This window comes from Mobula birostris, chromosome 3 (assembly GCF_030028105.1).
Source record: "Mobula birostris isolate sMobBir1 chromosome 3, sMobBir1.hap1, whole genome shotgun sequence".
Classification (NCBI taxonomy): domain Eukaryota; kingdom Metazoa; phylum Chordata; class Chondrichthyes; order Myliobatiformes; family Myliobatidae; genus Mobula; species Mobula birostris.
Genome location: NC_092372.1, coordinates 195,207,666 through 195,223,961, shown reverse-complemented (window position 1 = coordinate 195,223,961; position 16,296 = coordinate 195,207,666). Strand labels below are relative to the sequence as shown.

Genomic DNA, 16,296 nt, shown 5'->3' with positions numbered 1-16,296 from the left:
TGATCCAAAGAGAAACCAGAAAAGACCCCACACTGTCTCAAGTCTACAGGGCCACACAAAATGCCTGTAATGTGCAGTGCCCGAATGAACTTGCCCTTGATGGAGGCTTCCTTATTGGGGTCTGAGAGTTGTACCATCCAAGCTGAGAAGTAAATTGTTGGAGGAGCTATATGCTGGACATCTCGGCTTGGTCAAAATGAAAGTGTTGGCTCAACGCTTTGTCTGGTGGCCTGGTATAGATCAGCAGATTGAGTAGCTTGTCATGCACTGTTCAACATACCAAAATGTCCAAAAAATGCCAAGGGCATCTTGGAGAAAGGAGAAGAAAGGTGACCAGAGCCATCAGAACCACTTCCTGCAGTCCCAGAGTCAACTCCTACAACCACCACAGAGGAGGCCCCAGAACCTGAGATGGTTTCACAGCCACAAGTCTCACTTGACATGCAGAATGCACCCCTCTCCCCAATAAAGACATTCGTCCCTCAAGAGTAAGAAATCCTCCACGGCAATTAAATCTCTGGGCCTGAATGGGACAATTTAAAATTTTCTATACTGTGGATACCTATATAGTATTTGCATTATATTGTATTGTGTGTGTGTGTGTGTGTGTGTGTGTGTGTTTGAGGTGCATTCTATATTGAGTTGGAGTTTATAGCTAAGCAGGGAGAAGTGTGTATTTAGTATATGAGTAATATTGTGAATATATTGTTTAAGCAATTTTTGTTGCTTATATAATTCATTTTGAGTCATATATAAAAGTACGTGAATGACATACGTCGTCAATGCCAGCACATTTTATGCACGCATCTCACTTAAAGTAAAAATGAAACTAAGACATTCCCAGCTCCATGTTTCCTTTCAATTACTTTTATGTCTTAGAGTTACAAAATATGACATCCTGAATTTCAACTATCTTCTCTAAAAGATGATCCATGCCAACAAGTACACTCCGGTCTTCTGAAAAACCTGGTGTCCTTGTTCACACAATACCGTTTTGGTCATAAATTCATACTGGTCCATGACTTTATTCATTCATAAGTTGAGGGAAAGGCTGTGAAAGCCAGCATTTAATTCTTATCCCCAGTGTCCTTGTTATGTCCTTGAACTCATTGGTTTACTAGATTAATTTAGAGTTCAGTTGTGGAGTCAGTCACGTTGCTGTAGTTCAATTTAGGCGAGAATGTATACGGACAGCAAATCTCTTTCCCTAAAAGGCATGACAATTTCGGATGGGGTTTTCATGACAATCCAGCTGTGTGGCCATTACTAACATCAGCTTATTATTCCCAAATCAATTTAATGATTTTTGTTGATGGATTCTGTCAATGCTGGAAAACCAGAGAAATGCCCCCCAAAATGGAGGAATTCAGCAGGTCCAGGCAGCGTCTATGGATAGGAATAAACAGTCGATATTTCCAGCTGTGGCCTTTCATGAGGACTGGAGAGAAAGGGGAAGAAGCCAGAATAAGAAGGGGAAGGAGTACTAGGTGGCAGGTGATAGGTGAAACCAAATGAAGGGGAAGGTGGATTGTGGTGGAGAAGGGATGTAGTGAAAATCTTGGAGATAATAGGTGGTAGAGGTAATTGTAAAGAAGAAGGAATCTGAAAGGAGAAGACAGTGGACCATAGGAGAACGGGAAGGAGGAAGGGCAGTAAGGGAAGATGATGGGTAAGTGAGGACAAGAGAAGGGGTAAGAAGAGAACCAGAATGGGGTGTGGAAAAAAGAAGGGGAGGAGGAAGAAATTACTGGAAGTTAGAGAAATGGATGTTAAAACCCAGACCAGCATTTATTGCCCAATGAATTAAATAACTTTATGAGGAGAGACGTTTAGACTTGATCTGCTGCCGTGGGAGATTCAGGGTTGGGAGTGGTGGTGGACATCAAGGTAATTTAGTCACGCCATTTGATTACTTGTCCATTAACATATCCACTGTAACCATATTGAAATGTTAATAGTCAGCTGTGTGTTGACTCAGCATTGAGTGTTTTTAACGCAAATCCTTTGGTGTGTCTATTAAGCTGAATGTCGCTTTAACTTGCAGATTTGTTGGCGTGTAGCCTCTTGCTGCACAAGTCCTTTCATCTGACCCAGAAATGTAACTCTGAAGCGACCTCACCCAGCTGTAATGAGTTTTATTACCAAATGTTATGCACTGCTCTTTTTTAGTGGCAATGAGTCCCTTCCAAAAACTTAGCTCATTTTGGCAAAATATCAGCCAGAAAATACAATCTTACTGGCCCACGGTGCAGAGAGGTTCTTTTTCACCTCTATTTTCTGCTTGGGAATTTTAATTTCTTTTACAGGCATTTCCTCCTTGGAGAAACATCCATAACAAGCTAATAGTGGACACTACCAAACATGGTAGACTGAATTACATGCAAGTTATTGCAATGTTTATGTCAGAATGCATGATTGAATTGCCAGAGAACTAACCTGGCATTATATCAACCATATCAGTGGGATAAATATGCAAATTTAACTCTGTCCATCCTCTGGGAGAAAGGCATGTGGTGAAAAAGTTGTATCTGAATATTTACTGTAGTATAATCAAAAGAAAAATTGGATTTGAGACAAAGTATGAGAGGTGTACTTTAACCACTGAAAAGTCACATGGTAGTAAAATGAACTGAACATCATGCATTCTCTAGCTGGAGTGGCATGTAGAGTGCCTCTTTGCTGAAGATAGAAACATAAAGAGCCATTCTTTGAGTTCAGAGCATATGTTTACTGCCTCCATTTTTCAAGGGAGTTTCCAGCTTCCAAATTCCTGCTTGGTTAAGCATACCTTGCTCCTTTTGGCAGCTTTTCTGAGGAGAATTTATTGCCCTTTAATTTGAATACGGGAGGATGGGTGATGAATTTTTTTAAAGCACAGATACTTAACATTCTAAAACATAGAAAATAATGAAAAGTCAGCAGGTCAGACAGCATCTGTTGAAGGTGATCTACATTTTGGTGGTCTGTCTTCGGGCTGATCGAGCGATCTAGCACTTTTCTGTCTCCGAAGGTTCCACGAGGTGTCGAACAAAGTGTTTGGGCTCAAGGCCAAGAAGCCTGGAGACGGAGTGTGAGCCCATGTTCAACTCCATTTCTTGCTGATCTCACCAATTAAAGCATCAAGGAAGATTGAAATCATCGGGGAAGGCGAGCAAGTGTGCAGCGCTGTCTGCCAGCCTCTTGCTGCTCCCGAAGGAAGGTCCCTGCATTCCAATTCTCTATTTCTCCCTTGATGCTGTTGGAGGATAGTGCTGGATTCTGGGTCCTGGGCAAGGTTTAACCGGCGCAGTGTGTGAATTGGACTCTGTGGTTCACGTTGTGTTGTGTTTCTGATTTCTCTTTTTTTTTGCTAATTTGGACGATTTTGATTAGGGCAGCCTGGAGATGATGAACCGAGCTGAACTGAAAATACTTGAGCTCTTTTACCTTTGTGTTTTATAGTCTGTGTTTCTTGCTCTTTTTGTTTTTGTTGCTGTTTGCATGATTGTTTTTGCACATGGGGGGGTGTTTTTCTTTGAACGGGTTCCATGGTTTTGTTTCGTGGCTGTCCATGGGGAAGACGAAACTCGTGGTTGTTTAGTGTACTTTCAACTTTTGATATAATGTTTTGGGTCCAAGGTCCTTCCTCAGAGCTGGGAAAGAGGGAAGTGGAAATGAAATAATCAACATCACTTCAGGGGCAATGGTGGCTTGCAGAGGACAGCATAGGGATTGTTATCAGTCACCACTGTAATTTAGGTAGTACCTTTTAATATGTTAAATGTCTTGGGAGATTTTTGTAGACGTGTTATAAAACAATATTTTTGTCAAACTATTTGAGGAAAACATTTGCATAGATAATCAAAAAGTTGATTACAGTGGTTAGTTTTTAAAGGATGATTCTAAAGAGAAAGAAAAGTGGAAAGTGAAAGATGTTCCAAAAACGACTTCTAGACTTTCAAGCCCAGGTATCAATCAATGTTGAAGCCGTTTAAATTTCATTCACCTTCTTGAGCTGATTTTCAGGAGCAGTGTAGGTTCTGTGAAGTTTTTCCAGATGTTCTGTTTCCATTTTCAGCAAGCAAAAGAAAATACAAAGATAATACAAAATGGTAAATGTATTTTTCCCCAAACTGGTTTTAAATATAACATATGTAACACATCGTAACATATTTTAAGCAACATTTTGAAAGTAAAATTAAGTGAAAAGTGATTGTATTTAATTTCTGTGGCCGGCATTTTCTTTGATCCCACAGCAGTCAGAACGGAGGATGCCAGACGAGAGCTTTGCGCATTTTTTTTTCGAAGACTGAGGAGTATAACGCTATGATGGAATTGCCAAGAAATCAGTTTTTATGCGTTATGGGCCTCTGTTTCGATTTTTGTCAGTTCTTTTTCAACAATTAGTCAGCTTTTGCTTGTATTTAAGGTTATGATTGGGTTTATGGAACAAAGTACCATATTACTTTGATAATGTGGTATTACCAAAGGAATACCATACTTTGGTTAATTGAGCCATCCATTAATTGGGGCAATTCTTAAAGAACAAAATCAAATCAAGAAAATAGCCAGGATTCCCTTCATTGATTTGGGATACTATGCCACTTAATTGGGACTGGAGGCTGTTGCCAAACAGCTTCTAACTAGTGCCAGTTGCGTGCACTTGTGTGGCCGTTAGATACACTGCCGTGTTTACGGTTGCATGTGCTTCTGCTATTTAAAAAAAAGCAGTGATTTTTGTCACTGATATTTGGCGACACTAAGACAATTGAGAACTGATTTACTCACTGCGGTTTCACACTTTCAGGCTAGGAAATGCCGGAAAATGCCGGCCACTTGTACAGCCATTAGACACTACACCGTGCTTAGAGCATCAGTTGCATGCCCTGATTCAAAAAACGGTATTTTTTGTCATTTTGTTTTTATTTTGAAGGTGTCCAATGTCTGCACTAGGTGTCTGTGCTACTTTTGTTAACTTGCAGTCAATGGTAGCGTACATGGCAAAATACACAGGATGAATTCCTCTGTAATATCGGTAGTATTTTAATTTGTTCTGTATTTCATTTAAATACATAATTTGTTACTCAATTAAATGGTAGTCTGGCACTTTTAAAACCTTTTTAATTATTTCCACGAGACTTCGACTAATTGGGCCAAAATGTACTGGTCCCGATGTGTCTCAACTAACCAGAATCCATTGTGTGTGCTCCAAGCTTCTGATGTCTGGTAGCAAGAGAAACTTAAAATTTGTGGAAATAATAAAAGTAATGCTGTAGACTTGTAAAATGATGCAACAAACACAGAGAAAATGAGGAATCAGATCTTTGAACAATCAGAAATAAAATAGTCTGTGCACAGTAATGTAAGTTACCATTCAGGAAATGCTGATTTCCAGAAGATAAATCATTAAAAACTTTCAGTTTTAGATGCAGGATAGCTTTTAGGAAATGTTATTCAAGATGAGAATATAATCCATTTAATGGGGGCATGACCGTTTTAATTACACTGTCATTGTGAAGAAAAGCATATTTCATTCTGCTGAAAGGAATCTTTGGCAGATAGAATAGCAAACTCTATGAACATCGGAACATTTTTGTTAAAACTGTGAGGTTAAATTGCTATTCCCTGCATTGAAAGTGATATCAAGCTCCCCCTTGCTGCTAAGTGTAGAGAAGACAAAATATAAATATTCTATATTTGAACATTGCTGCCAGTAATAGCTTGGCTTTTATCCCTGAAGTTCTTTCCAAACACAGCATTCTGTCATTAGATGATCTGTGCTCTGAATGTGATTCTAATACTTTAATAAAATATTTTAAGTAAACTTTCATTTTAATGAATTAAATCTGACTGTATGGCAATTCATGGAGAAGGTCGTATCCTATACTTATTGACCACTGTTAAAATCCTTCTCTTGTCAAATCTCTGGCATCAAGTTCTGTTTTAAAAAAAAACTGCAACCAAAATATGTATCCGCAGAAAACACTTTATTTGGCCATATGCAAACAGGAACTTTGGTTTAAACGAGAGTACGAGGGCATCTAAGCTGCATTATATTAAAGTCTTTTAAAGTTAGCAACTTTTGAAAATATTGAATAAACATTTAACAAAGAGGATTCTGTACAAGGCAGATTTTAAAATTCAGAGTGATCAGATTGTGAAACCATTTCCAGTAGCTAATATTCTGCCAGCTGTTAACTATAGCTTGTGTCCTTTTCAAGGCCTAATATAAATTCCTTGAATTGAAATAATGTCAAATTTTATATTGGCCTAGGTTTTGTTCACAGCAACAAAATAATTATTTTTCTATAAACACAAGAGATTCTGCAGATCTGGAAATTCAGAGCAACACACACAATGCTGGACAAGTTCAGCAAGTCAGGCAGCATCTATGGAAATAACTAGTCAATGTTTCGGGCCAAGACGCTTTATCAGGACTGGAAGGGAAGGGGGAAGATGCTAGAATAAAAAAGGTGGAGGGATAAGGGAAGGAGGACCAACTGGAAGGTGATAGGTGAAGCCAGGTGGGGAGAGGGGTGAAGTAAGAAACTGGAAGGTGATAGGTGGAAAAGGGCTGGCGAAGAAGGAATCTGAAGGGAGAGGAGAGTGGACTGTGGGAGAAATGGAAGGAGGAGGGGCACTGGCAAAGGTGATAGGCAGATGAGAAGTAGTAAGAGGCCTGAATGGGAAGTTGAAGAAGACGGAAGGGGTGGGGGAAAATTTACTTTTTTATTCCTTTCTCTTCAACTGGTATATTTTATGATCTTGTCTGCAGATATTGTGATTAACCTTAAATCTAATTCAGTGTGGTACCCTTTCCAGGGAATCTGTGATGAGTAAGAAATAAGGTAGAAGTATTCACATTTCAGATTTAAAGATTGCAAACCAGAAGGCTAAAAAGAATTATATAAAACTGTATTTTAAATGTCTATAAAGTGTTCTAAAATTTGGGAAATACAGATGGAATTAAGGGAGGCAGGTAGTTGTAAAAACTTAATGTTTTTAATTTTGTGAGAATGGAAATAAAAGTCACACTGGTAAAATTATCTTTCCAGGGCAAGAGAAGTTGTTCAGCAATCATCATCATTATTTATGCAATTTAAAAAGGTACCAGTTTCAGTCATTTTAGTGCCTTTGGTGGAATACAAGCGGATAAGAACACAAAATAGCCAGGATTGGCCACCTGGCCCCTCAAGCCTACCCACCCTGCGCTATTCAATATGATTGTGGTTGATCTTCCTTAGGCCTCAACAATGTCTGTGCCAATTCCCTAGCCCTCAGTCCCCTAGATTTTCAAAAATATATCTACCACCTCTTTAGGTACCTCTAATACATAGATAGATAGATATACTTTATTAATCCTGAGGGAAATGACGTAGAACCTACAACTCTCTGGATTAGAGAATCCCAGAGACTCACTGCACTCTGCAAGAAGAAATTTCAGCATACCTCGGTTTTAAATAGCCTGTTATCTTAAATCCATGTCCCCTTGTTCAAGACGGTCTCTAAAATAAAAACATCTTAATATCTACTCTGTCACGCCCCCCCTTGTAGTTTCTTGTCTTTCAATAATATCACCCCTCATTTTGTAAACACTGAGTACACAAAGCTAATGCAATACAGAATGGAATTGAATTGACTGTATTCCTTATATTCTTCACAAACATGAGTAAGAATCTTTACGTTACGTCTCCGTCTAAATGTGCAATGTACAATCATAGTAATTTATAATAAATAGAACAGTCAATGTAACATAGAAATACACTCAAATCAGGGTGAGTTAATCAGTCTGATGGCCTGGTGGAAGAAGCTGTCCTGGAGCCTGTTGGTCCTGGCTTTTATGTTGCGGTACCGTTTCCTGGATGGTAGCAACTGGAATAGATTGTGATTGGGGTGACTCCAGGGCCGGATTAAGGTAGTGCGGGGCCTGTAGCATATGTTATAAAGGAGTCCTAAATTTTAAAAATGCATTTAAGTATTAAAACATAAATTATTTACTTGCATAGTAAAGTATTCAATTTTTTTAATTTGCTATATAGCCAGATAATACGACAAATGTCTGACACTTCAGTAATAGCATTACTTACATGTAGGTATCAATTTCAAATATCAAAAGTAACAAAACTACAATTTAAAAGTTAGATTTTCTAGATTTAGCATGAGCAAATTTGTTGATGATACTGGAAATGTCTATTTCACACAGAAGTTCATGTTCAATGCTCATTAGAGTGAGATTGTTCAATCTGTTTAGACCCATGGTGCTCCTTAGTTCATTTTTAATCCTTTTTAGATTTGAAAATGAACATTCTCCACTGCATTTGGTAACCATGAGTGACAAATAGATTGCCAAGGCATTTTCTACATTTGGAAAACATGGCTCCAAAGAATTGTCAGTTATCAGACGGTACAACTGTAACTCTACAAAGTCTTGTTTGGCACCAATATGAGAAGCAAGATCAGTTTTCAACAGTTCAGTAAACTGCACAAATTCTTCTTCAAGACTTTCTTCCAGATCTTCCGGATATGATTTAATAAGATTTGATGACCTCTTTACGATCTCTTCAGGTGTAAATGACTGTAACTGATGAAGGAATCCAAAAACACCATTCACCTTTGGATAAGCTTTCTGCCTTTTTGACAGGGCAAAAAGCAAGCTGTCAATAATGGCAAGAAATGTTGGCTTTTAAACTTCTGAGAAGGCGTTTGAGATTCAACAAGTTGATCAAGAGTGCTGGAACCACTGAAATCATCATACGTGGAACATAGAATAGTACAGCACAGTACAGGCCCTTCGGCCCACAATGTTGTGCCGACCCTCAAACCCTGCCTCCCATATAAGCCCCCACCTTAAATTCCTCCATATACCTGTCTAGTAGTCTCTTAAACTTCACTAGTGTATCTGCCTCCACCACTGATTCAGGCGATGCATTCCACACACCAACCACTCTCTGAGTAAAAAACCTTCTTCTAATATCCCCCTTGAACTTCCCACCCCTTACCTTAAAGCCATGTCCTCTTGTATTGAGCAGTGGTGCCCTGGGGAAGAGGCACTGGCTATTCACTCTATCTATTCCTGTTATTATCTTGTATACCTCTATCATTTCTCCTTTCATCCTCCTTCTCTCCAAAGAGTAAAGCCCTAGCTCCCTTAAACTTTGATCATAATGCATACTCTCTAATCCTGGTAAGTCTCCTCTGTACCCTTTCCAATGCTTCCACATCCTTCCTATAGTGAGGCGACCAGAACTGGACACAATACTCCAAGTGTGGCCTAACCAGAGTTTTATAGAGCTGCATCATTACATCGCGACTCTTAAACTCTATCCTCGACTTATGAAAGCTAACACCCCATAAGCTTTCTTAACTACCCTATCCACCTGTGAGGCAACTTTCAGCACGGCTTTGCTTGTGTTTTCTTTGAGTTTGCTGTTGATAATCTTCACACTTAGTCAGATCCTTGGCTTTTTGCTCAATGCCTGAAAAAGTAGACCGCATAGCTTGAATATATCCATGCAAGGATTCATAGAGTGCACAAGCTGTGTTCATGTCTTGGCCAGAAGAATGCAAAGAAGCACTGGTCATTTGAAAATGCTCTAATACTTGATCCCACAATATGACCATTATTCCTGTTTCCAACTTCATCATGGTTGAAAATAGTCCATGAGCCTGTTGTCATCCAAGGCTTGTTTTATTGCAGAAAAGCTGTGTGAAAGTGCTTTTGTTGCACCTGCATGAGCTGACCACCTGGTATCTGACATTCTTTTCACAATGGGCAAATGAGCATCGCCATCAGATAGTGCAGCAGAAAGGAGATCCCACCGATAAGTAGAAGCAGAAGAAAATGTGTACAGGCTTTCTACAAATTGAAGGAAAATTAATGCTTCTTGACAACATTCAGCAGCACATTTCAGCTAAGTAGCAGTATCAACAAAGACTAGTGAACAATAACAAATTTATGTGACTGTTGTGGCTATGAGCGTGTGTGGATCACATGCACTCAACAACCAACTAGGAATAGTGTTCTGAAAATTATCTGTTTAGTTACTTATTGAAACTCACTTCAATTGGGAAATACAGGTTGAAACTCACAGTCTAAACCGATCTTGTATATTCCTGAGCTGGTTCAGACTACCTAAAATCAGGGAAAAAACGAGGAATCATGAACTGGGTCACATAAAACTGTTGAGTCACACATCCCTTGTCGCAGGCTCATTGCGGCGGTGCGCCCTGCAGCAGTGTAACGTGGGAGATAGCGCAAAGGACACCACGACACAGCAAGGAGCCAACACATGCCTGCACACACATACCATGCAACATGCAGCTCCCCTGACATGAAAACAACAGCGTTGCCAGATCGTTGTGAGAATACGGTGAGATGCCGATTTCACCAGACTGCAGCTTGCAAGCATTTAGTGCGGGGCCCGTAGCATATGCTACTTTTGCTACTAGGTTAATCCGGCACTGGGTGGCTTAGGACCCAATAATCCTTTGGGCCCTTTTTTCACACCTGTCTTTGTAAATGTCCTGAATTATGGGAAGTTCACAACTACAGATGTGCTGGGCTGTCCACACCACTCTCTGCAGAGTCCTGCGATTAAGGGAGGTACAGTTCCCATACCAGGCAGTGATGCAGCCAGTCAGGATGCTCTCAATTGTGCCCCTGTACAAAGTTCTTAGGATTTGGGGGCCCATACCAAACTTTCTCAACCGTCTGGATATAATTGGCGCTGTTGTGCTTTTTTCACCACACAGCTGGTGTATACAAACCACATGAGGTCCTCAGTGATGTGAATGCCGAGGAACTTAAAGCTGTTCACCCTCTCAACCCCAGATCCATTGATCTCAATAGTGGTTATCCCGTCTCCATTCCTCCTGTGATCCACAGCCAGCTCCTTTGTCTTTGTGACATTGAGGGAGAGGTTGTTTTCTTGACACCACTGTGTCAGAGAGGTGACTTCTTCCCTGTAGGCCACCTTGTTATTGTTTGAGATTAAGCCAATCAATGTAGTGTAATTTCCATTCACCATTTCATAATGAGAACTGCAATAACACTATAGTGGAGGAATAGAGTATTTTTTTAAAATTGAGATATTGGTTATTATTGTCACGTACTGAGGTACAGAGGGAAAAACTTGCATACTGCTCATAGAGATCAAATAATTACAGTGCATTGAGGAAGTACAAGGTACAAACCATAACAGAATGCAGAATGAAGTGCTAGTTAAAGGCAGTGCAGGCAAGTAGATTAAAAGGTGCAAGGTCCTAACGAGATAGATTATGATGCAAAGAGTCCATCTTGTACTAGGGAACCGTTCAATAATCTTATAACAGCAATGGATTTCTGTGTTTAACTGCACAGATTCTGCAGTATCTAGAGAACAATAAAACAGCAAATGCTGGAAATGCAGTAGAAACAAAATACCTTCTATATTTAGCAGGTTAGGCGGCATCTGTGGAGAAAGAAGCAATTAATGTTTCAGGTTATTAGTCCATTATCAGCACTCAAAGTGAGAAAGCAAATCTGTTTTAAGTTGCAAAGTAATGGAGAACAATGGAATATCTGTGATAAGGTGGAGAAAGATTTCCCAGGTATTGCAGTCATTTCAGTGCATCCAAGAGCAGAGAATGATTACTGGGTGATCACTTTGTAGAGCACATCTGTTCTGTCTACAAGGGTGAAACTAAGCTTTCTATTTGCCTGTCACTTTAATTCTTCATTGCTCTTGCATTGTGACCTTTGTCTTTGACCTTATGCAGTGTTCCAATGAAATGCAACATTGTGATGGTACTGTATTGGGTTTGCTGACCATGTAGTTTTAAACTCAAAGACTTTAAGCCCTATCGGATATAAATAGCCACGAGTACTGTAACTACCCAATCTTCAAAGAGTAGATTACTTCCCTGTTTATTCTCCATGGTGAGTTTAGCTGTCAATACACACTGTTGGAGCGGTAAGTCCCCCCCACCCCCCATTCAAAGGAGAAGATACTTCCAGCTAATAAAGTTCATTTATTTACAGGGATACATGTTTAAATCCACACATTCTTAAAACACATTTAAAACTCACAGAGGATTTCGATCTTTAAACATTTCCCAATTACAAACCGTTTCTAAAACACCCACCATTCCTATAAACTCAAAAGATGCAGACAAGCAGGTTGTCTATCACAGAAACCAAAGCTGGAGGAATATATTCTAGTTCTTCCATGTTTCTTGATGTTCCTTACCACATTCCTACTAAGCCTGAACTGCTCTTTCCAGCCACTTGAATGACTTCACAAGCATGTGATATTTTCTCAGATGTCCTTTCAACACAAACTGTTTCATAGCATTTTCAGGACATGGATCTTAGCTAGCTATCATTTGTTACATACCTCAAGGAGATCTTGTGACTTTCTTGTGAGAATGATGTAATGGTCTTTTGGAGGTCAACTGGTGTAATTTTCCCGCCAATGTGAGGTCACGTGATGACATGTTCACCACGGGCATAAAAGGGAAGACCCCTGGTAACGCAGTTAGTTTTCCAGCTAGAACGTTCGTCAGTGTCTCCGTTCCGTTGCATATTTGTTTTATGACGCAGTTTCATTTTTAAAACGGAGTGTTACATTCTATTGTAAGGTACAATAGTGCTGGATTGGCAGTTTACCCATTTCTGCCAGATTTGTTGATGTACCTTTTCAGTAGTATTGGAGAGTGAAGACTTTATCGAAGTACAGGACCTGAAGGATTAAGAGAAGTTGGTATCGTTCGGCAGTTTAACAAAGGATCCACCTTGAGTCTTCGTTGAAGAAGTAGTGACCTGCATCGAAGATAACTCCTGCCAAAAGAACAAGGTAGTTCATGCAGGATTTGCTCGCCAGAAGAAAGGTCAGTTGTTTTAAGCCGTTTATTTCCTTCATCGTGAATCCTTTTGGACAGAACTAGCAGGAAAGTCGCATCTATGAAGAAATCCTTCTCCAGAGAAGTCTCTCCCAATTGAATGTATAAATCTGTTGGACTTTCGAATTTACCATTTTAAGAACTGTATTTGACTTTACCACTTTAAGAACTGTTTTCGCATTTATCGCTTTAAGAACCAGTACCGAGTGGCGATCTGTTGAATGGCCACATAGCAGTTAACTTCCAGTTAAGATTTTTGTTTGTTTTTTTTTATTGTTTATCTGTGTTTAATAAATGTTTGGTAGTTTTTATATAACCTGCCTCGATTGATACTCATTGTTGCCGGTTACGTAACACATTAATACTGTAAAACTAAATTCTTTGGGCACTTAAACATTTGAAAGTATAAACATGTTAGTTATTGATATGCTAAAAGATACCATCCATCTGTTCTACAAGTTTCCTTGAACTAAGCAACTTAAAAGTCAGTGTGCCTGTTTGGAACAACCCACTGTGTTATACTGTACTCTTGAGCAATAATAAGGCAGGTACACTGACTCTTTACAGGCTGGGCATCCTCAAGATACAGAAGAATTTGTAAAGCTGATCTATATATAGTGCTTTTCATTCCCATTTTAAGAACTGAAGACTGACTTCCATATACGACTATGAAGTTAAATAAACTGTTCGTGGAAGTTTACTTATTACTGCTTGTGACCTTTCAAATGGCAGCTGCTATTTAGAAAGCAAGCTTAGCAAACATGAGGTAGAAGCAAATATCTATCACAGTTTAGCTCACGAAATGGCACTTCATCTTCCTTCTAAGCGTCTCAATTCAGAATTCAACTGTTTCAGATAACTGGCCTTTCCAGTGTGCATCAGAACTGGACATCAGTAATGTTTACTCAGCTTTATCTCTGTTCATAGATGCCATCTGATCTGTGTAGTACCAGTATTTTCCTCTATTTTTGATTTATAGTATCATTACTCCCCACTGCTTTCACTCAATTTCTTCTGTTTACAATCCTTTGGACAGATCAGCTTCTATTATCTGTCATTCATCCCCCTATTGCGCTAAGACTTATTGTGATAAGGCCTATTGTGATTTTTATAACTTGGTATCTGCCCTTTTGTACATGTTTCATTTTGCGTCTTCATCCCTCACCTTCTCTGCAACTTAAAACACACGTTTTTCACTTTGCCCGATTCTGACAACAGGCCACTGATCTCAAATGCATCTCTGCAGATGCTTCCTCATGTACTACATTTTGCCAGCATTTTCTGAGACTATTTCACTCTATTATAGAATAGATTACTGACGGACTGACCACAGTTATATCAACAAAATACATAGACAATCGGCAGACTTCAGGAATATGAAGTATCTAAATGACATTTGAATTTTTGCAGTGAACAAATGACCTTTTGAAACAAATCCTAAGTAGTACTGTATGATTTATTTCTTTCTTAAACACCCAGGATTCACCAACCATGTGCTTGAGTGATCATTAAGGAATAATGAATTATGTTCCATAGGCAAAAAGTTCCTTTTAAAGGAATTTTGTTTGTAGTGTAGTGCCTTAATGAATGACTAGAGTCTGAAGTTGTTGGATATTATTTAAGAACCCTAACCCTTAAGCTACTTGTGTTACTACATACATTTGACACTTAATAAATGCAGGTAATTCCTACACCTTGTATGAAACTTTATGATTGACATCTTTGTATTGCTTGCAACTAAGATTAAAAAATCACTGAAATGGATTTCTATTTTTGCAGGTATTTTCTCCACTGTACCCCACCAATAAGCATCATGAAGGAATCTATAACAAGAATTATAAATATGGCCTGGATACTGCACGTTGATATTATGCGAAGCCTTAATAAGACCCCTAAAGGATGCCTGCTTGGTGAGTCTTTATGAAATATTTATGCAAGTGTAAGGTGAATAAAAATATTTATGCCATGCAAGATTTTGCAAAGAGTTAGCAGTGGACATTCATATATTGTGCTCAGCTTTTATTAATACTAAACAGTGCTATATGAGTTTATAACTAAAATTATGTGTGGTTGAAGATTTTCATTCTAATGTGCAAATTATCACTATAATTCATAATCTATGATTTGAATTGATTTGCTCTGTTTTATAAAGTAGTGTAGTTCCCTGCAATGTCATTATTATACTGGCTTGGTAAACTTTTAGTATTGTTATTGCAATTTAGAATCACAAGTTTATCTTAGACGTTTTCACTGGTCTAGTAAGCAAACAGCAAAAATATTGCTTCATATATTGAGTGCTGCTTCACATTTTTTATTGCTGCTTGTCAGTAATCAGTAAAGTCATATCACAAGTGATTGATTTATTATTGTGAATTGATTGTTCTAAAATTAAAGCAGAAGCTGTGTGAAGCTGTGTATGTACTACGAAGATGAAACATTACGTTTCTCACTGGTGTAGTTTCATGGTTGCACACTTGGGTCATACAAATGATAAATGGCAGAATTAACAAATCTGAGCATTAGGTATATATACTGTATATATCTGACCAAACTCTTTTGATTAATCTTACTTATGTTGGTCTGATTAGAGACAGGATTATTGCAACAACAAAGGAAAGAGAGAAATATAAATGCAAACAACAGGAATTCTGCAGATGCTGGAAATTCAAGCAACACACATCAAAGTTGCTGGTGAACGCAGCAGGCCAAGCAGCATCTGTAGGAAGAGGTGCAGTCGACGTTTCAGGCCGAGACCCTTCAGTTAGTCCTGACGAAGGGTCTCGGCCTGAAACGTCGACTGCACCTCTTCCTACAGATGCTGCTTGGCCTGCTGCGTTCACCAGCAACTTTGATGTGTGTTGCAGAGAAATATAAATGATGGGGTGATGAGAATGGATTGAAGTCAGAAGTAATCTTGATTTTTTTTATTTTAAAATCTTGATGTGATCTCAAGATACCCATATTTTTTGCATTATTACAGTTAGAGTTAATGTTTCTGGACTGAACTTTCTAGGAATCCAGTCCAAGCTGTTGTTTGTGCACCATGTGAACCTCCTCCCAGCTGTCTTCTTACTTCAGCAAATCTTTTCCTTTCTCTTGGTGTCTAGTTTCCCCTTAAATATATTTACACTACTTCCCTTAACTGCATTCCATATTTTGCAAATGTGGGTGAAGAACTTCTTATTTAGTAGTCATGCCCTGATGATCTCTTGTTACTTCTTAAGGTTAAACAGCATAGTAGTTTGCTTTAAAATGGGATCTACTGAGAGCCATACAATTTCTTGCAAGAATGTTTTTTTTTCAGTTCTTGAGGATGTTTCTCCAATTCCAAAGTTCACTACCCCAAGAGACTTTCCTGACCAAGTTGATAGGGGTATGTGAATTAGTATTAACTTAGTATTCATCCTTTCCTCAGCATTGATTTATACCTGTACAGTT

At 38.8% G+C, this 16,296-nt stretch overlaps 1 protein-coding gene across 1 annotated transcript in view; it reads left to right on the top strand.

The window, feature by feature from the left end:
* The window catches only part of LOC140195516 (enhancer of polycomb homolog 1-like), a 201,790-nt gene that overhangs the window by 43,508 nt on the left and 141,986 nt on the right, over positions 1–16,296 (top strand). Inside the window, exon 2 of the mRNA XM_072253972.1 lies at positions 14,638–14,768. The gene's annotated coding sequence lies outside the window, so the exon portion shown is untranslated. The remainder of the gene's footprint in view (positions 1–14,637; positions 14,769–16,296) is intronic.